At 33.6% G+C, this 26860-nt stretch overlaps 1 pseudogene; it reads left to right on the forward strand.

Moving 5' to 3' along the window:
* The first annotated feature begins 7570 nt into the window (after positions 1–7570).
* Positions 7571–18233, forward strand: LOC107940609 (transcription factor E2FB-like; annotated as a pseudogene).
* Positions 18234–26860: the final 8627 nt, after the last annotated feature.

Genomic DNA, 26860 nt, shown 5'->3' on the forward strand with positions numbered 1-26860 from the left:
TCTATAAAACACGAAAAATTTTGAAAGCACGTAATTTTTAAAATGCGAGAATTTTGGAAACACGAAAATTTATCTAAAAAAACACGAAAGTTTTTGAAATGCGAGAAATTTTTTTGAAAACATGAAAATTTTTGAAACACGGGAATTTTGAAAACACGAGAATTTTTTAGAAACACGAAAATTTCTGAAAACCTGAAAATTTTTGAAATGCGATTTTTTTAAAACACAGGAATTTCCTTTGAAACACGAAAACTCTTGAAAATGCGAAGAGTCAAAAATTTGCAAATACTAGTAATAATTGAAAATGCGAAGATTTGGAACACGAATTTTTCATTTTTATTTTTAAACGTACCGTATTTAACACGAATCGATGATTTTCCCCCCAACATGGCAACGAAATCGACGAATTAGTGTCAAAATGATTCAATTTAATATTTAATCGGGATTTTATTAAAATACAAGATTTTTAAAAAAAAAACGAGGATTTTTGAATATTTTTTATTTTTAAAAGGCCGTCCCGAATTTAACACGAGCTATCGATATCCATCCAAAATAGCGATGAATTCGATGACTCGATGCTAAATCGGTTCGTTGCCTTATGTATTAAAATATTGTTATTATTATTTTTTAAATATGCAATTAAAGTGACATAATAATATTTATGAAAACTATTTTTAAACATACTAATTTAAATTAAATAAAACACCATTTAAATACCTTAAATAAAATAAAACAGATTAAAAAGAAGAAAAATACCCAATAGCCCAAAGTTATGGACTTGGAAGACAGGCCCTTTTTCTTTTTTTGCTGCAAATTGGGCCTTGGTGGGCCGCCAGTGACTGGGTCAGATCTGCTGGCCGGCTGGCACCGGTCTGTTGGGCGCTAGACTTGGGCCTGCCGGCTAGTGGGCTGGCCTGCCGTTTGGGCTGCTGTGGCCTGCTGTTTTTTTTACCTTTTTTATTTCTTTCTTTTTCTCTCTTTTTCTTTTTCCTTTCTTCTTCTCTATTTCTTTTTCCTTTTTTCGACCTTGCCCTCTATTTTCTCACTGCCGACGCCTTGCACGGCGGTGCGATGGTGGTGGGAATGTAAGGGCGCGGCGGTGGGCACGGTGGCGGCGAAGGAGCGGCTGGATTTTTGAAGTTGCTCTTTTGTTTTTTGCTACTCTTTTTGTTTGCTTTGCTTTTCTTTTTGGTTGCTTGCGACTTTTCAGGTGGTGGGGGCAAGGGGACGACAACGGTGGTGGTGGTTGGACGACGGTGGTGAGGGCTTTTCGCTGCTGTTTTCTTGATTTTTTTTTCAAAAAATTTTGCTTCTTTTGCTTGTTTTTTCTCTCCTTTTTTCCTTCTTTTCTTTTCTCTATTTGGGGGGTTTGAAATCCCTTTTTATTTTGATTTTTCTCTTCTTTTTTGCAGGTTGCAGGTGGCTAGGGAGGGCCTAGGCCGGCCGCCGCCTGTTGCAGGCGCAAGTCGTGTGGAGGCTGTCAGAAGGACTGAATCGTAAACGCAGAAAAAGTTTTGGGGCAAAAGTGTAATTTCGAGAAAATTTAGGGGTTAAAATGTAATTTTAAAAAATATAGGGGTCAAAATATAATTTAGAAAAGTTTAGGGGGTTGAAATATAATTTTGAGAAATTTTAGGGGTCAAAATGTAATTTTAAAAAAGTTTAGAGGTCAAATTGCAATTTTTAATTAAATTTTTTTAAATAAACACGAAATTATTCTCGGACAAAATTGAGTGATTACAGTGTATACATATATATGTATTTCAAAGGTGTATGAAAAGAGAAACTCACCCCTTTCTCTTTGATTTCACCGAAAAAAGGGCCTTTTAGCCTTTCGGTCGTCGTCGTCGAATATCAGTGGCTGACGCGACAGCGGTTCGCCAGATTCTGGAAAAGGAGAAAGAGTTTTGGAGAGAAAATTTTTGGTTTTTTTTTAGAAGTGAAGAAATGAGGCTATTTTAAAAAAAAATTGACTTAAATATGTCCTACGAAACAGCGTCGTTTTGGGCCAGTGCTCTAGACGACAAAACGGTGTCGTTTAGCCCATTTACTCGCGCGCACGACCCAACCTGCTAGGGGCTCCGCGCGTTTTCAACTTTTGGGTTATTTATGCAGCATGTCCTTCCGATGTTTCCACATATTTTAATTAGATCCTTTTTGTTTATTTTTGTTTCTTTTATTTTGGCCTGATAATTTTTTTTTCAGCAAAATAGAAACCCTAGCCCCACCACTAGTCGCACCACCTCTTCGCGCCATACCCTCCACGTGCCGTCTGACACCTTTCTGCCATTGTTACCTATAAGGAAGAACAGACACGCAAAGCAGAAACAGAGAAACAGTAGCAAAGAAAAATAACAAACAATGTAATATTAGCAGGCCATAGATTGTAACGTTTTCAAAAAAAAGGAGAAATACACAAATTTTGAATAAACAAAAAAGAACAAATTCAAAGCATACAAATAAAAAATATAGCAACCAAGCAAAGAAAAAGTTAGAAACGTGCAAAGGTCCTCTTCATTTTTATTTTCTTTGTTTTTTCTTTTAAAAAAAAACCATTTACACATACAAATATTTCTTTTTTAATATTGTGTATACATATATAAGTATTTCAAAGGTGTATGAAAAGAGTAACTTACCCTTTTCTCTTTAATTTCACCGAAAAAAATAGAACTTTTGGCCTTTCGGTCGCCATCGACGGCAACGCCATCGCCAGATACCAGTGGCTAACATGGCAGCGGTTCGTCGGATTCTAGAAAAGGGGAAAGAGTTTTGGAGAGAAAATTTTGGTTTTTTTTTTTGAGAATTGCAGAAATGAGGCTATTTAAAAAAAAACTTAAATAGGCCTTACGAAACGACGTCGTTTTGGGTCACTGCTCCAGGCTACAAAACGGTGTCGTTTAGCCCATTGACCCGCACACGCGACCCGACCTAAGAGGGGATTCGCGCGTTTTCAACTTTTGGGTTATTTATATAGCATGTCCTTCTGATTTTTCCACATTTTAATTAAATCCTTTTTGTTTATTTTTGTTTCTTTTATTTCGGCCTGATAATTTTTTTTCATCAGATTTTAGTCCCTAATGGAACTGAGTTTTGGAGGATGGATTATTTCCCATTTTGGTCCCTTATTATTATTCGCGCATTCGCTATGGTCCTTTAGCTTTTTTTATATTCGATTTTACCCGAAACTCTATCCAAAATTTCAATCTAATCCCTTTTTTGTTATTATTATTATTATTATTAGATTAATTAATCTAATATTATTATTACTATTATTATATTTTCCCTTTTTACATTTACTTATTATTATTTTATAATTAAACAAAGTAATTTTATATTATTCCTATTATTATTATATTTCTTTTTTTGTTTGCTTACCTAAATATATTTATTTTATCATTTTATTATAATTACTTATAACCTTTTATAATTTCAAACTTAGATTATTTACAATTATATTTATTTTATCATTTTATAAGTTAAAGTGTTGGTCGTTTGGTATCTTGGTAGTGAATATCATTGTCCTATAATATTTTCTTTGTTTGTGCTTTTTCAGCTGGCATATTCTTATGATGTGGAAATTCATGTCACTCAGTATTTCTATTAGTCTTTGATCTGCTCTAATGCTCAATGAAATCTTAACCCAATTGTGTTGTCAAGGGTGCACTCTATAACCCATATGTACATGTTTTGGTATCTCTCTCTATCATACATACATACGCACACAATTAGTATTATACAATTATGATAATAGAATCTAAAAAGTGATCCTTTTTGTTGAACAATATGCACATTTTTGTTGTTGTGAAATACTCAAATATTGAGGAGTAGAGTTTGATCATTTCTTTCCTTTCTAACTAGTATGATATATGTAATAAATAAATAAAACAAGAAGAACCTCTATTAAGCGAGTTTTTTGTGTGTGTATGTGTTCATCATATTTGCATTACCTAACAAGGCTGTGGTTTTCTATTGTCCGGACTAGCTTTGAATGCTCTTGACCAAATGTGCCTCACCCGATCAATCTAATTTGTCTTAGTTGATGGATAAGAGGCCAACTTCCTCCTTTCTCAAATGAACCAATTTTTAACAATTTCATTTTTAGAATAAGTGAATGCCATCTTGTTAAGGACTACTTTTTACAATAACTATTTGAGTGCTGATTTTCCGCTCTTCTCTCACTTTAAACAGATTTTGAGCCAGAGCGAGAGTCTAACATTAAGGATTTAGAGGAGGAAGACTTGTCAGGTATGACGTCCCACTTTTCTTATAAAATTATGGATTTTTTTTGGTTCTGCCTCTCTGCTTTATGTGTTAGTGGATTTTGTTAATTTTGTACCCTTGCTATTTTGGAACTTACATTTTTTGTTGTTTTGGTTTTGGTTGATAATTCTCTCTTTTTTATTTTTGTAATAAACACTTAAACAGAGGATGATTTGCTCGATGATTATGGTTCCTCCTGCAGATATGAGGGTTATTATGGGTTTGATGCATTTGGCAAAAGGGGCTGTTGCTTGTTTTTATTGCTTTTAATTTCTGAGGGGTAAATAGTTATGCATGGTTATCTGATTATGCTTGTATACCTATCTTGCATTGGAAAATTGGCTTTTACTATCTTTTCCCTCTTATGTGTTCTATATAATGAAGCTCTAAATAAGTTAGAAATTCCAATGGATTGGACCTCGTTGGGAAACAATTTTTCAAATTCTCTGCCCTAGCCTGAATCAGGCCAATTTGATAGCCCATTTCACTACTAAAAAATTGTTTTTATATTAATATTTTTTATTAAAATTGAAAAAAAAATCATATTTCTATTATTATTTGGAAATTCAAGCCAAGCTGGCTTGAATTAAAATAAAACTTTTCCAAGGTCCTTAGACAGGTTCTAAACCGAATATATGTGAGCTTCATCTTACTACTTTTTATAGGTTGTTGTAGGCCTTACATCTATTGATTTAGGTGTAGTTTCTTGAGTATGGAGCATTTCTCCGGTATGAGGATTGTGACATCATTCACTTTCATTTCTCATGTTTCTGAAGAGTTTGTTTCTAGAACCTAGAGGCTAGCTCAGTTAGTTCATGCAACCATTTTTTAAAGGGGTCAACAGATCTGGAGTTGGAATCGCATATGTGCAATATTTTCCCCTATTCCTAGATTAAGGTCTCCTTGGCATATTGATAAACAATAGCCTCTTTTTTGTTTATTCTGGAATGTCAGTGGTATGAAGTAAGCTTGGTAGATGAGAAAAACTAGGATGATCATAAAGCTTTGCTGCTAGATGTGCTTAAATGGTATTTAAACATCTTTCTTTGGTGGACGTAAATGAAGATCAAGTATTAGCTTGCTATACATTGAGAAGTGCTTCCCTTTGTAAAAGCATCTATTGGTATAGGGCTAATCATCTGTTTGTAGCCCGCATGAGTGAGGAAGAGGTTGATAAAGTTGCTGGTTGGTTCTCTATCCTCTCGTTTCTATTTTCTCCTTGCTTAAAATATGGCTACATTGATTTAAGTTTTTGAGTTTGTCAGAGGGTCTAGTATACTCCGATGTGTGATTTGATTGAAATTATTATTTTACAAATTACAGATTAGGTATGAGAAATTGTCATCTCATTCAATCGAATTGGGATGCCCTGGATCTGACATGTCTCTTGGGAAGAGTAACATGAAACTCAAAATTATAGGAGTATTGATTTAATACTCCCAAATAAAAAGGGAATCGGTCTATGGTTGAGTCAGTAAAAATAAATAACTAGGAATTTTGAGTAGTCTTTTTTTTGTGGAAAAATTTCAACACATGTTAGACATGTCTGATACCAAGTCAGAATAACATCTATCTGTTTCTTGACATTTAATCTATTGTTTACTGTATTCACTTTTTTTAAGGGTTGGAAGAAGTTGAGTACGTGGAGCCACGTCGGTACATCATGGAACTCAATTAGGTGATCGTTTCACTTGAAAAATTAATTAACTTCATTTCTGTTTCTGGTCTTTCAATCTAACCTCAAAAAATAAAAACCTTAGCATTTGCTGTCACATGTCTAACCAAATTTAATTTGCTTTTCTTTTTTTGGTGTTGCACCAATTTTCTGTTTCACCTTTTGTTTTCTTGGCACTCCAATATTACCCGATCTCCTACAAACACAAGTATCTTAACGATTAGTTCTTGCTCAATTTTAAAGTAAGCAAAAGTAAATGGATGAAACATTGATATTACTTTTTCCATAGATTCGTGCTTAATATAACAACAGGGCTTGATACAGTGATGTCATTGTCTTCTTTCTGTTCGCGCCATATTAATGTTGCATGTGCCAATACAAGTTGGCCTCTCAATGCCATTGAACTTCTTCCTATCACATTAAAACACTTTCTTTCCTCAATGTTGCTAAAGTTTAACACATTTGGTTCAACAAATATATTAATATACTCTGGAAATGCTTCTACTACTTCTTCCCTTAGCCTTGAGGTATCTGTTTTACCATACAACCATATTTCAGCCTTACAGCTTCACATGTTAGTGTTCTATTAAATATGTATTCTGAAGCTTTATCCCTAAGAATTTTTTCTCCTTTAATGTTTTCCTCTATTAATGCTAAATATTTCAATTCACCCTCATGGCTCAACAAATATCTTTTATACTTTTCGGGAGATATATTGTATACTAAGCCTGGATTCATTACTTTCAATGGATTAATACATCCACTTCCCATTGCTAGCATAGCTTCATTGGATGACTTTATCACAGGATTTGTTGCAATTATTAAAAGAAAGTTTGTCTCAAAGTTCCATAAGAATAATAGTTAAAAAGGTTAAGAAATAAATGTTCAATTACCACTAGTCATTATAGCTGATTTAATTCTTGCTATTCCCCAATCCTTGTGAAATGACTTAATGTAGGATAGCATGCCAACAACAACTGCAGTAGCCATTGAAGTACCACTCATCACCTGGTAATGAGCATACATATTTTGAGCATCGTATTTGTTAGCACATAAAATATATTCTCCCGGAGCACATATATCAGGCTGCGAAAGTAAAAACTAAAATATCAATTGTATAAACAATTCCAACATATAATTAAATATTGATACAAAAATGGATAATAAACAATAAATTATGTATTCTATCAAGAGATAAAAAGATATAATTACCTTTAATACATATGAATCATGTGGATTTGGGCCTTTTCCGAATGTGAGGCTAACTTTACAAAGGTCTCCATCTTGTTCTTCATAAACAGTCTGGTAAATTTTTGGTTTTTTTCTCTTGAAAAATAATATGATAAAAATAATATTAATATTTAATAGACATACATATAAATTATCCAAAATAATGAAACAACTTTAAAAAGTATACCTTCTGTTACTGTTGTCTATATACTTCTAAATTTTAATGCCATCTTTTTGCGTCACGTAAATAACAGGTCTATAAAACTCATATGATTGAAAATCATGTATCGGATATATGCACAATATTCCAGCAATATTTGTATTTAAGTCCATATTTTCTTGTATTTGAATTTCATACCATGAATGAAACGGTGCCCTAACAATGTGGCGCCTAATCTTGCGTATGCTTGCTAAATAATCGCCACGTTACCCATTAACAAAAGGCGCGAATCGCCGATTCGAACCCTTTTTTTAATTTTCTTAAAGAAATTTATTTATTTACGTAATTTCAATTTAGCATTTGGAGTAAATTGTTTACCCACTAAATCCTACGGCTCTAATTAAAGTCTTAAACACAAATTCCCTCCCTTTGGCCTTTGTTTCCTTCCTCTCTTTTTATCTTTTCCCTCGTTTTCCTTCAAACCAAACGGAATCTACGCTAAATTCTCAGAAAAAAGGAGTCCTTTAGTATTTTTCCTTTAGCAAAGCTTAAAAAAACCCAAAATTCTTTCATTTTTTTAATAAAAAAGGTTAACTTTGAGTTGTTTTTATGTGATGTCGGGTTCTCAAGCTGCGGATCAGTTGTTGAAGCAATCCCTGCAGCAGCAGCAGCAAAATCAACAGTCACTAAATCGACAGCTACTTTTCTCTATGGCTCCCGGAGACGATTGTCACCGCTTTGCTTTAGCTGAGCCTCGTAGCATCGCCGATCAAGAAGCCGAAGCCATGGTCGTTAAGTCTCCTGTACGTCTTTTCTCCTTCATTTCATGATTTAGTTGAGAGATGATTGTGTAGTGATTTGGCTCTGAATTGTATGAATATCTGCTTATTTTTAGGGAAAATTTGTTTGGTTGAAAGTGGAATTGGGGTTTTGTAATTTTTTAATTGGGAATTTTGGCGGGTTTTATTGAAATTGGTTTGTTATTAGGTCAATTATGACCTTAATTTAAATGATCAGGTTTTATTATTAATCCACATAAGGAAGACAAAAAAATCTGGAAATTTACAAAAATAAAAATAAAAAACAACTTGATCATCAACATGTTTCGTAGATCATAGAGTTTCTTTCCACTTCCATGGAGAAATGCCTGAGTTCATAGTGTGATTTGATAATGCTAGAAACTGCAAATGTCCTTCCTCTTTTTTTTTCTAGGTAAATAAATTTCCTCTATTTTTCCTCCAACCAACTTACTTTTATTACCATGAAGCCTTTTCCTTGAATGGAGCTGGAAATTTCTCTGTTCTCATTATGTTTGAGCCCCCCCCCCCCCCAAAAAAAAAAAAACGATATTTTCCCATGTTTCTAATTGCAATTTGGGAAATATTATGTGGTATATCAGTTAAAGAGGAAGAGCGATGTAGCAGATCGAGAAGTCGAGTCTGGCAGCAAATTTGGCCCTCAAACTCCTCCTTCAAATCTTGGTAAGTATCAATGTAGCCAAGTTCTAGTGAAGCTAAATGAATAAAAGTCGAATAATAGATAGTGAGAACTTATGAAAATTTGCAGGTTCTCCTGGCAATAATCTCACTCCTGCAGGTCCTTGTCGTTATGATAGCTCCTTGGGTATTGTTTTTGCCCCTGAGTATTCTTTTTCAGGTGTTTATTATGAAACCATTATAGAAAAGTTAAGTGGCTGTATGAAACTGATACATTATTCTTGAATTTAAACTCAGGACTTTTGACAAAGAAGTTCATAAATTTGATAAAACAAGCTGAAGATGGTATTCTAGATTTAAACAAAGCTGCTAGTACCTTGGAGGTAACTGTTTCATTATTTGCTCAATTGATCGTACAATTCCGTTTCTTGATGGTTTTTTGTTCTTCTAGGTGCAAAAGAGGAGGATATATAATATAACCAATGTCCTTGAAGGAATTGGTCTTACAGAAAAGAAACTCAAGAACAGAATTCAGTGGAAGTATGATCTGTACCTTGCTAATCTACTCATTGGCATTGAACGGTTTCCTACTTAAGAAAACACTCAAATCTTTTAGTTAATGTCAGGGGGCTTGATGTCTCGAGGCCAGGGGAGGTTGATGAGAATGTTGCTACTTTGCAGGTATGATTTGTGAAACTGTGAACAAATTGTTAATGAAATTCAGATCCTTTAATGATTGTGCTTCAGCTGTTATGGTTTGATCTGTGTACTGTTTTCACCTTGCAGCCTTGTGCTATTTAGCTTACCGGAATACTTGGCTTATATTTCCCGCTGAGATTTTGAATTCTTGGAATAGGAAATAGGTAGCGCAATCATTGTACAGTTAATACAAATGATCTAACATAGGTAAGGTCATAATATTTTCACTGGCATAAATACATCATGTGATGTCAAACAAATGATCTGATGGTAAGTTGTTTTTACTGTATTGTGCTAAAGTTTTTTTTGCAAATATTGAAATTCGAGTTTTAGAGGAGATTTCGGATGGGACCGTAAGTGAATCGTGCTTGAATGGATGGACATTTGTTTATGTTTTATTTTTAAATTTGTTCGTGTTCATTAAGGATATCAAAATATTGTATATGTTCATATTCATTTGTTTAAGTAAAACAAAATGTTCGCAAACATGTTCATAAACATACGCGAACAATAAAAAAAATATCTTATTATTTTAGATATAAATATTACTAATTATATTATAAATAAAATGAGCACAAAAATAATAATTTTATGGGTAAATTACAAACCCAATTATAAGTATATTTTTTTTCTTGTCATCCAACTATTCAATTGTCTTTTTTGGTCACAAATTGGTTAACATAAAAATCTAAACATTCAAAACTCAAAAATCCAAGATAGTTAGGTGATAAAAAAAATAAAATTGAATAGTTGAACGATCATTTTGAAACTTTGTATAATTGGATGGTGAAAAAAGAAATTTATTAATAGGTGGACTATTATTAGTGTAGTTTACCTTAATTTTATTAATATATAATAATTGAACAAATTAGGTTTGGTTTATTTAAAAAATATGTTGAAAAGTTTTGATCATATTTGTTTATTTAATTTGATAATCGACAATTTTTTTTAAGCTGGAAGAAAAATATATATATTACTTAAATTAGGGGCCAAATTTGACGTTGATAAATATTTGAATAGTAAATAATTGTTTTCAGTATTTCTACTAATAAAATTACTGGTTTAGGATCATTATTCGTTATCACCAAATTACTAGCACATAGAGCATTGCTTAAGAATGAAAAATAAACCCAAAAAAGGTTTTTCTTTTTTTGAAAAAAAATAACTAGATAAAATAATTGAAAAAAAAAATTTATCCCCGAAGTTAAGCCAAGTCTCTCAAAGAATATAATAAATATAATTTATTTAAATTCAAGAGATAAAACTAAAATGAATCCTACTCAAAATCACATTCCTCTCATCCAAATCAATCTTTGTAGCCACTATTAAAAGCTATTTTTTCCAATAGAATAAAAAAATATGTTGAAAAGTGCTTATACCAAGAATCCTCTTTGTTTTTGGATTAAAATTTGAAATTTAATCTTTTTATTTTTTAAAATTTTAAAATTCAGATTCAATTGTTTATATTGTTAAATTTGTTATTGTGGTATTTTGAAATTAGTAGTATTAACAGTTGGATTTGAATTTTTTAAATTTGGAAAATGAATGAATTAATTTATTGAAAACAAAAGTACAAGGATTAAATTCCAAAATTTTAAAAAGTACAATGACTTATAGCATATTTTAACCTTGTTTTTACCATCAACCCTATAAACTAAAATCTCACCATTTTCTATGCATATTTTCATTAATGTCTTCCAACAAAAAAAAGCTGTTGAAATCCCTCTTAAACTCTGTGATGTTCATGAACCAAAACTCAAAGCTTCACGACCGCCGCCGCCGCCGCCGTCCCCGCCGTCATCACCATCACCGTCATCAAATTTCAATATGGATACAATCTCATCATCATCATCATCATCATCATTGTCATCCAATGTTATGGTAAACCCTAAAATCATGGACAGCATCGCGGTGGTGAAGGATTCCCATGATCCGTACCAGGATTTTCGACACTCGATGCGCAAATGATCGAGGAAAAGCACATCTACTCCGCCAATGAACTACAGGAGCTTCTTCAGTGTTTTTTGGAGCTGAATTCACCATGCCACCACCGTGTTATCGTCGAAGCTTTCATGGGGATCTGGCATCAGAAATTATGTGAATACGTTTAATTATTTCTCATGTCCAAAAAACTGCATGGCGGTTGATCATAAACTCAAATAATATGTAAGTTTTTTTTTCCTTGTATTTATAACTATAATTATTGACCATCTATAATGATGGTTAATTTGGATAAAATAATGTTTGGTGCCTCAACTTGATTTTTTTTTTTCAACATGATCCTTAAACTATTTTTCTACGAATTTGATAGCTTTTGTTAATTTGATCCATGAACTTGGTTTCTGTTAAGGCACAATGATGTGGCAATTTGAAATTGTGGGCTTTTCTATAAAATTAACCCAAAAAATTTAATTAATTATCAAAATGACCCATTTTTTTAATTAAATACGAAAATGACCTAAAATTTATAGTAAAAGTTGATGGAGCCAAATTATTTGGCGCCACCAACATGCCACATCAGCAGTGTACATAAAAAAATCAATTTTTTGGTGGAACCATGTAGAATGGCGCCACTTGTATAAATATTTGAGAAATACTTGATTTTTGAAAGTATAGGGGCCCTATAGCAATTTTACCATTTCTTGGTGGAGCCAAATAATTTGGCGCCACCAGTTTTCGAGTCTGACAGCCAAGTTGTTTGTTTCAGCTTTTTTTTTCTTTTTTTAAAGTTTTGAGTGTTTTTTTTTTACTTTTTTTAAGTCCTTATTTATTTTATTTATTTTAAAAACTTAGAAATGCATTTTTTAAATGTTTTATAATATTTTTATAAAATTTAAAAATATTTTTTTGAAATTAATTGTTTAAAATTTAAATATAATTTTAATAATATAAAACATTTAAATATTTTAAAGATATGACCTTTCAAATTTATTATTAGTTTTATAATATTTTAAATGATTTTAAAGATTTTTTTAATTTTACATAGAATTTTTAAATTATGATTTTTAAATTATTTTTAAAGATATTTAAACCTTTTTAAAATTTTATATAAAAATATATATTAAAAAGTAAAAGTTTTAAAAAAAGTAATAATAAAAAAGTAAAAGTTTAAATTTTATATAAATAATATTTAAAATTTTAAAAAAATAATTTCAAATATATATATTTAAAATTTAAAAAAATTTAAAAATAATATTTAAATTTAAAAAATGTATATTATAAAACATTTGAAATATACATTTCAAGTTTTTTAAAATTAATAATAAATAAATAAATAAATAAATAAAAATAAGGAAAAATATTAAACTTAAAAAAAGAAAAAAGAAAGAAAGAATAGGACAAAAGTTAAAAAAAGTTCTTTAAAAAAACAAACAAACAAACAAACAAAAAAAAATCAAGCTGGGTGTGTCAGCCATAGAAATCTGTAGCGCCACCAGAAAATGGAAAATTTTTTTTAAAGTCCCCCATCTTTTAGAAATTACAGTATTTCTTTTATATTTATACAGGTGGCGCCATTTTACATGGCTCCACCAAAGAATTAATTTTTTATTCTGGTTGCTGATGTGGCATGTTGGTGGCGCCAAATAATTTGACTCCACCAACTTTTACGGTAGATTTTAGGTCATTTTCGTGTTTAATTAAAAAAGTAGGTCATTTTGATACTTAAATAAATTTTTGGGTTAATTTTATAAAAAAACTGAAATTGTGACATGTCATCACTTGAAATTTTTAAATACATATAATCTTAAAAAACAAAAAAAAATATATTAAAATTGTATCAATAAATTATTAAAAATTAATTTCTTTAAACAAATTTAGGTGATGATGTGGCACAATCTTAGAATGCCATGCCATCGTTCCTTAATGGAATCCAAGTTCATGGACCGAATGAAGAAAAGCTACAAAGTTTCGAGACTAATGTGGACAAAAAAAATTCAGGGATTAAATGTTTAATCCCCCAATTATTTAGAAGAGAATTATATTTACGAGAGAGAAGAATTTTCAATTTTTATTTTACAATACTATAAGGATAATTTTGAGATATCATGTGTTACAGATATCAATTCTGGATATTTTAGACAAAATTTTTCAAACATCCAACAACTTTTAATTAAGACCTATCCATAGCCAAGCTATGGTTGGATTCCAAAAAAAAATTCAAGCTCAAGCCTATTTTTTACCTTACCTGTCCAAAAATCTCGTGTTTAATTTTTAATAAAGTACTAAAAATATATTTAAGTATTAATATTTTATATATTTTTATAATTATATTAAAATTAAATTTGGGAAAACCCAAACCATACAAAACATTGTCCAATGCCCAACCCGTGTTCGGCCAAGAGTTCATGAACAAATTCGCTCCCATGCTTTGTTTTTGCAACTTTTCAATTTCTCTCTTCCTAAAGACTAAGGGTGAGTTTAGATGGGCGGTGGAGTGTAATGCGATGCGATGCTTTTATCTTACTTTTTGTCTCATGTTATAATATCTAATATCATTTTCACCGTTATTTTTAAGCTAACTGCAAGTAAACGCACCATCATCCAATCCCACCCTAAACAACCTAAACTTTATGATGGAAGAAAAGAACTTCCATTGCTACAATCAAGCCACCACACTAGAATTGGGAGCTTTCGCCAATGACATTCTCCGCTAACAAGAAAAGTAAATTCTTTTTATAGAAAAATCAAACAATCGGAAATCTATTTAAACTATAATATTAATTAAAAACCGCAATAGAGAAAATAGAATCAAAATCTATTTATAATTAAGTTTTTTTATGATGTAAAAGAAAAATATTTTAAATTTAAAAGAATGAAAATAATTTAAAATATTTATAAAAAATACTATACAAGAGATATTAATTATTTTTTATTTACTTGATTTAAAAAATATTTACCAAAAATACATTAAAATTATACTAAATAATATAAAAAAAACCATATTTCAATAAAATAAATTGAAAATCAAATGAAACCAAACCCAACTAATGGTCGCAATTATGTATTTTCATAATCCAAATCTTCATTTATTTATTATTTTCATTCATTTATTTACTATAATTTGGTCATCTTTTTCTTTTCACTTAATATATAAACTAATTTTAACTTTTAATTAACTAGTAATTAATTAACATTATTTTTGATTAATCAATTTGGTGGATAAATGTTTTGCCAAAATATTCAATTTGTCCTTTAATTGATTAAAATTTCATAGCAATTAATTTTCACTATTTTTATAATTTAATTATTTTTCCTTAATTAACAATCAAATCACCAAAATTACCTAATCAAACTTCAATCTACTTATATAATTGCTTTGTAAATATTCAAAAATAATATTTATAAGCTTGGTTTATGAAAGCGAGGTTCTGATACCTCATCTTCTAACCATTGACTTTTAGTACACATTACTTGTACATTGATTAACTGATTAATTATAAAAAATTATCAAATAAAAAATCAATAAACCTGTAAATATTATGAATAATATTTATGGTCTCACTCATTGAAAATGTGGTCTCGAAACTATTATTTTTAACACCACTAAAAAACGGATTATTACATGCACCACATGTATGAATGGTGGTAAGCCAACCCGGGGAATTAAACTTGCAATGTCTAACGCAGCATATGATATCCACAAGAACTGCACAGTTAATAACATCACCATAGTTATATGGGTAAATTTACATAACAAGAATATAATTTTATTTTGAAAAAAAATTACTTCTTCCCCGACATATGCCTCAATCAATTTGCTGTACACAAGGATTTAGGACTTCCCGATCCCTAAACAAGTACACCATCTAAAAAGAAAGAAAACTTGTAGACAACATTTTTATAAAAGAAAATTCTTAATCGATGTTTTAAAGTTGTTTTTACCTATTTACAAGTGAGAAAATATATTGGTGGTGAACCTTGCCTATATCTTGTGTATCGTGCTTTTTCGCTCGACAAATCTCATAATACAACGTTGCTAATACTGTTGAACTCCACCTGTATGAACAGGCAACATGAAAATCAACAAGAACATCATGTGGATTCTATTATCACATGCATTTGGCATAATGGTGAAATGGTATCCAATGATTCATTGACAAACAATCCACCACTCCTAAATAAATTATAGAGATAGAACATGCCAAGTTAGAGAAAATTAATAGATGCTACACAACTTTTCTTGTCATGGCCATTGGTGATGTAGGAACAAATTACCTCATTCCACAAAGTCATGAAAAAGAGTAATATACATGCAAATTACACATATACATCCGACCAAAATAATAAACATATAAAACAACAAAAACATTGCTCGGTCCAAGCTCTATGCATAACATGTACAAGAAATTGGAATGAAATTGCTTAAACCGCCACCAGTTATGGCAATTCCTCCCCATTAGCTTAGTTGCCCTCGAGTATTCTTTTTCAGGTGTTTATTATGAAACTATTATAGAAAAGTTAAGTGGCTATATGAAACTGATACATTATTCTTGAATTTAAACTCAGGACTTTTGACAAAGAAGTTCATAAATTTGATTGAACAAGCTGAAGATGGTATTCTAGATTTAACCAAAGCTGCTGGTACCTTAGAGGTAACTGTTTCATTATTTGCTCAATTGATCGTACAATTCCCTTTCTTGATGGTTTTTTGTTCTTCTAGGTGCAAAAGAGGAGGATATATAATATAACCAATGTCCTTGAAGGAATTGGTCTTATAGAAAAGAAACTCAAAAACAGAATTCAGTGGAAGTATGATCTGTATCCTTGCTAATCTACTCATGGGCATTGAACGGTTTCCTACTTAAGAAGACACTCAAATCTTTTAGTTAATGTCAGGGGGCTTGATGTCTCGAGGCCAGGGGAGGTTGATGAGAATGTTGCTACTTTGCAGGTATGATTTGTGAAACTGTGAACAAATTGTTAATGAAATTCAGATCCTCTAATGATTGTGCTTCAGCTGTTATGGTTTGATCTGTGTGCTGTTTTCACCTTGCAGTCTTTTGCTATTTATCTTATCGGATTACAGCTTTGTTGAGTCATATTATTTTACGTGACTAATAATACAATACCTAAACATGGCGGATTAAACGTCCTGTGTTTTGTATCAGTTAAGTTCGTAGTGTGAGCTTCATAACGGTAACATTCCTTGCAGGCAGAGGTTGAAAACCTTCATAATCAGAGGTTGAGATTCATAAACAGATTAGATGCACAAATAAGGTTAAAGCAACTACGGCTTCTGTTATTCTTACCTCAGTTAAATCGATTTCGTTTGCTAAATTATTACCCATTTTTCTATACCGTACAGAGAGATGCAAGAAAGATTGAGGGACCTAACTGAAGACAAAAATTAATAACAAGTAAATCTTTACTTACCCTCGAGATATTATTTTTACAGTTTTTGCATGATTTCAGAAGCGCAACTTAATTTCATCTTTCCCCGTCTCAGGTGGCTTTTTGTCACCAAGGAAGATATCAAGAGCTTACCCTGTTTCCAGGTTTTTTTTATTGCTTGAATGTTTCATTAATGTTTTCGAGTTGGTATAAGGTCGCCTGGCATTGCTAATGCCATTGCTAGGGATGCTTTCTACTTTCGGTTGTTAACTATTTGTTTTTGTTGCCTTGTTTAGAACGAAATGTTGATTGCCGTTAAAGCTCCGCACGGAACCACTTTGGAAGTCCCTGATCCTGACGAGGTATTCTCAAAGGCTTGAAGAATTAATATACAGTTTACATGTCCATGCTCGATCATAATTGCAAACCCTTCTTTTTATAGCAGGATGATGATTCTCTCCAAAGGAGATACCGGATTGTCCTTAGAAGCTCAATGGGTCCTATAGATGATTACCTTGTCGGGTAACCAAGGCTTCTTGTCGATTAAAGTTTGGTATGATATAAATCTTGTCGTATGGCATGATAAATGTTCGTCCTAGCACTAAAGCGGTAAACTTTCCTGATAATTCCTCTTATCTCTCTGTGCTATTCTAGTGAAATTGAGGAGAAATTTGAAGAGATACAAGGTGTTGGTCTGCCATCAAACTTACCGTCTATTTCAGGCTTGGATGAGAACCCAGCAGCAAGTATGGTAACGGAAGAGAGCAGAGAGGTCGAAACACAGGGCCAATATATTAATGGAATGTGCCTAGATCATCATGTCTCACAGGACTTTGTAAGCGGGATCATGAAGATTGTTCCCTCAGATCTTGATGTAAGATCAGAAAGCAAACACGTTGTCTTTCAGATATCATATTCCTTTGATCGTCTCAAAATACTCATACGATGACGTTTTTAATCCATACACTCTTCCAATAAATCGGTAACGAGTGCTCATTCCTGATTTCTTTACGCAGAATGATGCTGATTATTGGCTTTTATCGGATCCTAGTGTTAGCATCACCGACATATGGCGAACCGAATGTATATCCTCTCTATGGAGACACACTCAGATACATTAAACTATTTTCTTTAGCTCATTATTTTGCATATTCCCCGACTCTTTCGACTATATAGCTGGCATCGAATTGAACAATTTTGATACACTTCAATACACTGGCATGGCTGCTGGTAGCACGACACAACCCCAAACGCCTCCATTAAATGCAGCTGAAGTACTGCCTCCAGGTAATTCAACCAGCAGGTAAAGAGTCCTTGGCTTTATATTTCCCGTTGAGATCGTTCCTTATACTTTGAATACTTCGAATAGGAAGTAGGTAGCACAATCATTGTACAGTTACTACAAATGATCTAACATAATATTTTCACTGGCATAAAGACATCATGTGATGTCAAACAAATGATCTGATGGTAAGTTGTTTTTACTGTATTGTGCTATAAAGTTCTTTTTGCAAATATTGAAATTTGAGTTTGAGAGGTGATTTTGGATGGGACAGTAAGTGAATCGTGCTTAAACGAATGGACATTTGTTCATGTTTGTTTATTTTTAAATTTATTCGTGTTCGTTAAAAATATTAAAATTTTTAAACGAAATGTTCATGTTCATTTGTTTAAGTTAAACGAAATGTTCGCGAACATATTCATAAACACACACGAACAATAATCAAACATATATGTTATAAATTTAGATATAAATATTAATAATTATATTATAAATAAAATAAGCACACAAATAATAATTTTATGGGTAAATTACAAACCCAATTATAAATATTTTTTTTCTTGTCATCCAACTATTCAATTGTCTTTTTTGGTCACAAATTGGTTAACATAAAAATCTAAACATTCAAAACTCAAAAATCCAAGATAGTTAAGTGATAAAAAAAATTAGATAGTTGAGTGATCATTTTGAAACTTTGCATAACTAGATGGTAAAAAATGAAATTTATTAATGGTTGGACGACTATTAGTGTAGTTTACCTTAATGTTATTAATATATAATAATCGAACAAATCACGTTTGGTTCATTTAATAAATGAGACAATGAATTAAAAGAGAAAGAGATGGCAAATTGTGCTCATCTTCTTTATAGTGAACGAAATCAGCAAGGGGGGAAGCCATAGTTAAGGTTTTCAAGCTTCCAAGCTCCATAGTAAGTGATCCCAAGCCCCTTTTTTAATGTTCTTTACGTTTTTGAGATCCCGGTAGCTTAATTTAGCTTATTTTAGCAATAATTTAACCTAAGGTTTTTATTTGAAAAAATACCCATAGGTAAAAAGTGTTTATTTTGATGTTTTATGGTAGAATATGAAGCTTGTAATTATGTTAAACAACTTTTGCTAAGCGATTTTAAGTGAAAATGACTAAAACGACATAATCGGTAAAAATACCTAATGTTCATAAGTGCATGTTAGAGTGGGAATTTGATGTTGCCATAGAAGAGAAAAATGTTCAGCATGTTATAAAACATAATAATAAGAGATGAAGTTTAATTTCCGAGCCTTGGGGAAAAATGTAATTGTAAAACCCAACATTTGCCCAGGCCAAATTAACCCACTTAGACTAAGCCCAAACCCCAATGGCCCAATTACAACACCCAATACCCAACAGCCCAATAGCCCAAAATCATCAAAAATAAAAAAAAACCCTAACCCTAGCCTCTGACAGCCACTTGCGCCGCACCCAGGCCTGCTGGTCAACCACCCCACCGCCGTAGCCACCAACTGCTCTGCCATTTGCGCCGCGCACGTCCCATCGTCCTCCATCAGCCCTGCAAAACACGCAAACAACAGCAACCACAAAATGAAAAGAAAAAAGCATGTAATGTTGGCTATAAAAGCCAAGTTTATTCACTGTAAAAAGGGTTGGCCCCTTTGTTCTATTGGCCTGAACGAATCAATTTCCCAGAAATAAAAGAAAACAAAGAATTTGAAGGTGATTTTGGTCTTTATTACTCTTTTTTTTTCTTCTTAGATTCGCATTTTTTATCTCTTATTTTTTTATTTATTTTAGATATCAATAATACAAAATAAAAGAGAGAAAAAGGAGAGAAAAATTTTACCTTTGAATTTTCCGACCACCGTGTACGGTGGCCGACGCGACGCCGTCAATGGCGGAGGATCGCCGGAACCCTTGGCCTGACTTGGGGCCTGAGAGAGAGGGGAGAGAGCTCTTTCTCTTTTTTTTTTTTAAAAAAATGCTGAAACTGATTTGTTTTTGGGGTTTTTTTTTATTTATAGTAAACACAAAACGGCGCCGTTTTGGTGGGAAAACCCGCGCGCGCGACCCGACCCGTGTCTCAGGATCCGCGTGTTTTGATGATTGGGTTATTTACCCATTTGGCCCTTCCGCCCTTTTGGGGTGTTTCAATCCAGTCCTATTTACATTTTTAGATTTTATAATTTTCGCCCAAATTATTTTTAGCGTTTTTGATTTAGTCTTGCACTCATATGGACACGTGTCCTAATAATTGGGATATTTTCCGTTTTGGCCCTCCGTCCTTTCGCGCGAGTCACATTTTGGTCCTTTTCGTCCTTTTTATTCCAAATTCGCCCAGTATTTTTTTTATTTTATTTCGATTTAGCCTTTTTTTTAGTCGCTTTATTATTTTGTTTATTTTATTATTATTATTATTATTATTTACTATTATTATCTTTACTATTATTGTTAGTATTATTACTACTATTATTATTACCATCATTATATTTATACCTATATTTACTTATATAAATCTTAGATAATAGGTGATGTATTATATTATTATAAAATTGCGTATATACGTACATGTATATGTATTCTTTTAACTTATTTCATATATACATACAAAATCATATTTTCGTATATTTTATAATTTGTATATACATATACTTATATCTATATTTTCTAATTCTTATAAATATATTTATATGTACATACTTATATTTTTTATATACTTTCTAATTCGTATATACCTATTTATATCTATATTTTTAATATATTTTAAACATATATATAAATGTCACTATTTACTTTTTTTTATTTTTTATTATTATTTTCAAATTTTGATGTATACTTACATATATATATCTTTACATTTTTTATAATTTTATTCATTTGTTTATTTACATTTTCATTATTATTTTGAACGAATGCTTTAATTTTATTTGCTTGTATACATTGCTATTTCGTATGTTATTGGTCTGTACCTTTTATTTATCTTATTTTCGTTGCTATTACTTGCATTGTTTTTACATCATCGTATTCATATTTATTTAGTTACGCATATTAACATCGTATCTTATTTTTACTATTTTGTGAATAAAATATTTCATTCAATGTATGAATTATAACTTTTTGAGTAAACAAAATTTCGTGTTTAGATTTGAGAAAGTCGTACCCTAACTTACTGGGTTTCGACTTTCACAATAAATCTAAAGACACGAATCTTTTAAACTCAAATTTTAAATGATCTCGGGATTAAAAAATCGCGTCCTAACTTACTGGTCGTGATTTCATTTTCAAATCCGAGATGGCTAAACCTATCTTTTAAATAAGCATTTTTATTCGCGTATCGAGAATTCGAGACGTTGTATCCTAACTTACTGGATATGATGTCTTTTCTCGATTAACGTGAAATATGCCACTTTTTCCAAGATTTTCAACTTTTTAATACAAGGATCATATTTTTAAAATTCTTTTAAATTCTCAATTTTCGACATTAAGACATTAAGTAATCAACTAGGTACCAATTTTGGGCGTACCGAGGGTGCTAATCCTTCCTCGTGCGTAACCGACTCCCGAACCCGTTTTCTAAATTTCGTGGACCAAAACCATTGTTTTAATAAAATCAAACCGTTTGTTAAAAACAACCATTTTTCGAGGTAATCCAATCACACCTCATAAAAAAAAGGGATTGGTGGCGACTCCCATTTTTGTTTCCATTTTCCAAAACCCAAGTCGACCCATTTTTCATCAAAAACTGGTGTCAACAGCTTGGCGACTCCACTGGGGACACCGATAAGAGGGTCAAGCCACGTGGTGATTACTTTTTGTCTTTTGTCAAAAATTAAAAATTTGGTTTAAAATTACGATCCTTTCATCGCATTTTATCTGTCTTTATCATAATCATCACCATTGGGGTTTATATTTGCTCTGTATGTTTAAATTTTGGTATCTTTCCGCATTGCATTGCATGACCGTTGGTCACACCTTTAAGTTGGAGTGAGAAGCTACGCCTTCGTGAGGTTTTCACCTCCGCATGGGATAGTGAATCGCTTTCGGGATATATCCATACCTATGTCTTCGTGAGATTTTCATCTCCGCATGGCCATAGGGAAATGTATCCCCCTGAATCGAACTTGGTCCGTATGAGCCTATAATGGGTGAGGATCGAGGAATTTGCTGGTTCAGGTACCCTACTTTAGAATCAAACCACATGTAATGAGCCATAGGAACTGACTTAGGTAGAGCTACTTCAAATTTTTAGTGCGTACCTAAATGAATGTTGTATTTATTGTCGCTTATTTTAAATCTTATTCTGTGTTTAATGCTAATTTACTTTGTTTCTGATTGCATGGCATCTTCATTCTAAAAGAGGTGTCGGTTTACGTTCAGTTTCTTGGTAGAAAGCTTATCATGGAAAAGGGGTTTGTTGATAAAGTAGAGGATAATGCGGCTGTGCGAATATGGGCTGAAACGACACAACGGGAGAAAGGCGATAGTCTTACCGAAGGGTACGTGTCAGAATTGTGGGATTTTACCCGTATCAGTGTAATCCAGAATGATCTTCGAGAAATGAAAGAAGTCTGGGATCAATGGGATGTCGAGGCCAAGCAGCTGTTCTATTGTAACTACGGTGACCTACCTTATCTGCTTAGTGTCAAAGTGGACAAGTATTTATTCCGAGCCCTTGCTCAGTTTTGGAATCCTGCCTACAGTTGTTTCACTTTTGGGAAGGTAGATTTGACGCCTACTGTGGAGGAGTATACGACCTTGCTTCGGTGCCCAAAGATTCAAGTCGGCAAGGCTTATTCCAGAGCTGCTTGTGTCCCTCCGTTGTTAAAGAAATTAATGAACATCACTGGGATGAGCGAGCAGTGGGTCGCTGCCCGGATCCAACAGAAGGGCGACAGTAAATGTGTTCCTTGGAAAAGTTTGCGAGATTTGGTGCTTGTACATCCTGACTTAAAGAAAAGGGTCGATGTCTTCGCTTTAGGTATCTATGGACTGGTGGTTTTCCCCAAAGCTTTAGGACACATAGACGAGGCTGTATCTGATTTGTTTGATCGGCTTAGTAAAGGGGTTACACCGGTTCCGGCAATACTCGCTGAAACTTTTAGATCCTTGAATGCGTGTCGAAAAGCAGGGAAGGGAAGGTTTATTAGATACGCGCAGCTCTTATTGGCATGGTTCCATAGCCACTTCTGGAAAGTCGAAAAGGTCTCTTATCGGGTATTCTCTGATAGCTACTCCCCTCTAGGAGAATTGGTGGCCACGCCAAGACGGGATGATATTTCAGAAGAAAAATGGATAGAGATACTCCAGAATCTCCAGGATGAAGATATTGAATGGAGGGCTCCTTGGTTAATTCCTGATGAGATATTGTACCGATGTGGAGATTTTGACTGGGTTCCGCTGCTCGGAATATGGGGAGCTATCGGATATGCTCCTCTACTCGTATCAAGACAGTATAGATCACGACAATTTATACCAGCAACGCAGGGGTTGGCCTATTGTGATTTTTCCTATAGGGAGGACAACTACAAGAAGAAGGTTCGAGAAATATCTAGTGCCTGGAACCAGACTCGTCGAATGAAGATCTTAGCCGTAGGTCCGACAATTACCCCCGAGTATAGTCAGTGGCGTGTTCAAAGGATCAACGACAACATCCCGGCGTCAAATTCAGAAACTGCTCGATTTTTAGAGGAACACTTACAAGTTTTGCCTTCTGAGATAGAAATCATCAAATAAGAATTTGAAAAAAGAAGTTTAGAATTGGGGAAGAAGATAGAACAACTAGAGGAAGAAAAAATGCAGTTAGGATTGGATGTGGACATTCAAAGATTAGAGGCCGATAAATTGAGAAAAGAAAAGAACAAAGCAGAAGAAGATTTGGACAGCCTGAAGACAGATTACAAGAAGTTGCGCAGGTCGGTAAGAGCTGCTGGCTTGGGTAAAACGCCAGAACAATGGCGACAAGAAATTCAGGAGGAAAAGACGAAAGCTAATCAATGGGAAAAGAAATTTCAGGATACTCGGGCTCGAGAAGTCGCCTTGGGAAAGAGTCTACTAGTTTGCCAAGACGAGAAGACGGAGTTGAAGGTTCGGATAACTGAACTAGAAAGATCGCTTCACCAGTACTGTAATCGTAATGCTAGGGTTGAATTAAGGGCGAGCTTAGACAAAATTGAAGAATTAAAAGGACAAATAGGAGGGCTAGAGAATGCATTGCAAAATAGTAAAATCCGGATAGAGCTTCTGGAAGAAAATAATGAGCAGTGGCAAAGACAATTCCGTCGGTCTCAAGAGCAGGTTAGAGAAAGAGATTATATTATGGGAGAGGCGGTGGCTCAAGTGCGCGAAGTAGCTGATCATCTGCAAACTCTAGAGGTTCAGGCTGATCTATTAAGTTTGAAGTATGAGTTAGAGTCGGACAGGGGCCGAGAGTTAGCTTGGCTTCTTAGAAAGGTTAAGGCTTTGAGTGTAAGGGCAAAGCCATATATGTAGTCTATTTTATGTAAAGAAACTCTTTATCTAGTAAAGTTTTCTAATGAAGTTGAATTAGAATCAGTGCCTCTTTTTTTTTCTTTGCATTCTTTTCATGCATTGCATCACATCATATGCATTAATGACCATTAAAAACCTAATCGAATAAAATCATTTCAGTTAACCTGGAAAACCAACAAAGTTACGGCACCCGAGCTAAGACAAAAATTATGGACCAAAGGTTGGAGAAGCTAGAGCGACTTCAAAAAGAAATGCAAGACCAGTTGCAGGCGCAAATGAAAGAGCAAATAGAAAAGATTCAGCGTGACATGGTGCAAAAGATGGAGGAGTCCCAAAATGATCTGGTGGCTAAGATGACGCAATTATTGAAGGGAGTAGATAAGGGTAAAGGTCCTGTGATTGTTAGTGAAGAAGAAAACAATGGTGAACCACTTTATCCTCCAGGTTTCACGCCTCCGCATGCGCATGTACAGACTGAGCTGCATCCGCGGAGACCCTCTGTGTCGGTTAGGCCCCAGCAGTTCCAAGGCGATGCTTCAATCCCAATAAATTTTCAACCCGGAGCGGGCTTTAATCCCGGTGATAGCCCGAATAATATTGCTGTCCCAGATCTTGACGAGATGGTTGAAAAGGACAAGGCGAAGGAGGAATTTCCAAAACAATTTGAGGAGAAATGGAAATGGATAGAAGAGAAGTTTAGGGCAATAGAAAGCATCGAAAGCTATGGAATAGATGCAAAGGATCTGAGCTTGGTTCCGGACTTGGTGCTCCCTTACAAATTTAAGATGCCGAAATTTGAGAAATACAACGGGACTAGTTGCCCAGGATCCCATATTACTATGTTTTGTAGAAGAATGACGGGGCATATTAATAATGATCAATTATTAATACATTGCTTTCAGGAAAGTCTTACGGGAGCGGCGTCAAAGTGGTACAATCAGCTGAGCCGAGCTAAAATTGCTACTTGGAGGGATTTAGCACAGGCTTTCCTGAGACAATACAATCATGTCTCAGAAATGATGCCTGACAGGATAACCCTGCAAAATTTAGAGAAGAAATCGAACGAAAGCTTCAGACAATATGCGCAGAGGTGGCGAGAGGTGGCGGTTCAGGTACAACCACCGCTTTTGGAAAAAGAGATGACGACGCTTTTTATTAATACTTTGAAAGCCCCGTTCATCACTCACATGTTGGGAAGCGCTTCAAAAAATTTCTCGGATATAATCATGAATGGTGAAATGATTGAGTATGCCATTAAAAGCGGAAAAATAGATGGAGGAGAAAATAATAGGAGGGCACCCCCGAGGAAAAGAGAAAATGAAGTGAATAATGTGAATGCTTATGGTAGGTCAATTATCGTGAATCAACCAAAGAAAGTGGTTGCTAATCAACAGGGATCATCAAGACAAGAGTCGGGAGCTAGGCAAACTACTGAAAAGCCCCAATTCACGCCAATCCCGATGTCATACAAGGAGTTGTATCAGACTTTATTCGATGCACATGTTGTTGCTCCTCGTTACTTGAGTCCTCTACAACCCCCGTATCCAAAATGGTATGATATGAACGCGCAATGTGATTATCATGCGGGAATTTCTGGGCACTCGATAGAAAATTGTACTGCCTTCAAGAAGGTAGTAGAAGGACTTATCAATTTAGGTGTCGTCAAACTTGACGACTCACCTAACGCAAAGAATCCGTTACCTAATCACGCAGATAAGGGGGTGAGTATGGTTAGCGAAGGTATGGGAGAAGAAGTCAAGACTGACATTGCTGAAGTAAAAACTCTATTGAAACGGGTCTGGAAAGAAATGGCGAAAAGAGGTTTGGTTATTTCAGATTCTGAGGAAGGGCATGAGATGGGAAATTATTGTGAATTTCACCATAAAACAAGGCACGAAATCCAAGAATGTGAAGGATTCAAGGCTTTGGTTCAAAGCATGATGGATAACAAGGAGATGAGGTTTTACGAAGATGCGAAAGAAATGAGAAGCATATGCGCGACGGAGTTGGGAACAAAGGCTCCAAAAATAAATCTTCCTGTGGTCATTATCTCACGCCCTAAAGGTAATAAGGTTAGGGCTCAGGTAACACCGAAAATTGTAATCCAGAAACCATCAAATTTCTCTTATAGGGATAACAAAATGGTGCCGTGGAATTACGGGTGTAATGTGACCATTTTGGGAAAAGAAGCAGAAAGAAATCAGGAAATAGGTTCTTACACGCGCAATGGAAAAAGATATGACGCTCAAGCAGAGTCGTCCAGGGAAGAGAATTGGAAGAAAGAACAGGGGAAAGGGAAAGCAG

Source organism: Gossypium hirsutum, chromosome D13 (genome assembly GCF_007990345.1).
Source record: "Gossypium hirsutum isolate 1008001.06 chromosome D13, Gossypium_hirsutum_v2.1, whole genome shotgun sequence".
Taxonomy (NCBI): Eukaryota; Viridiplantae; Streptophyta; class Magnoliopsida; order Malvales; family Malvaceae; genus Gossypium; species Gossypium hirsutum.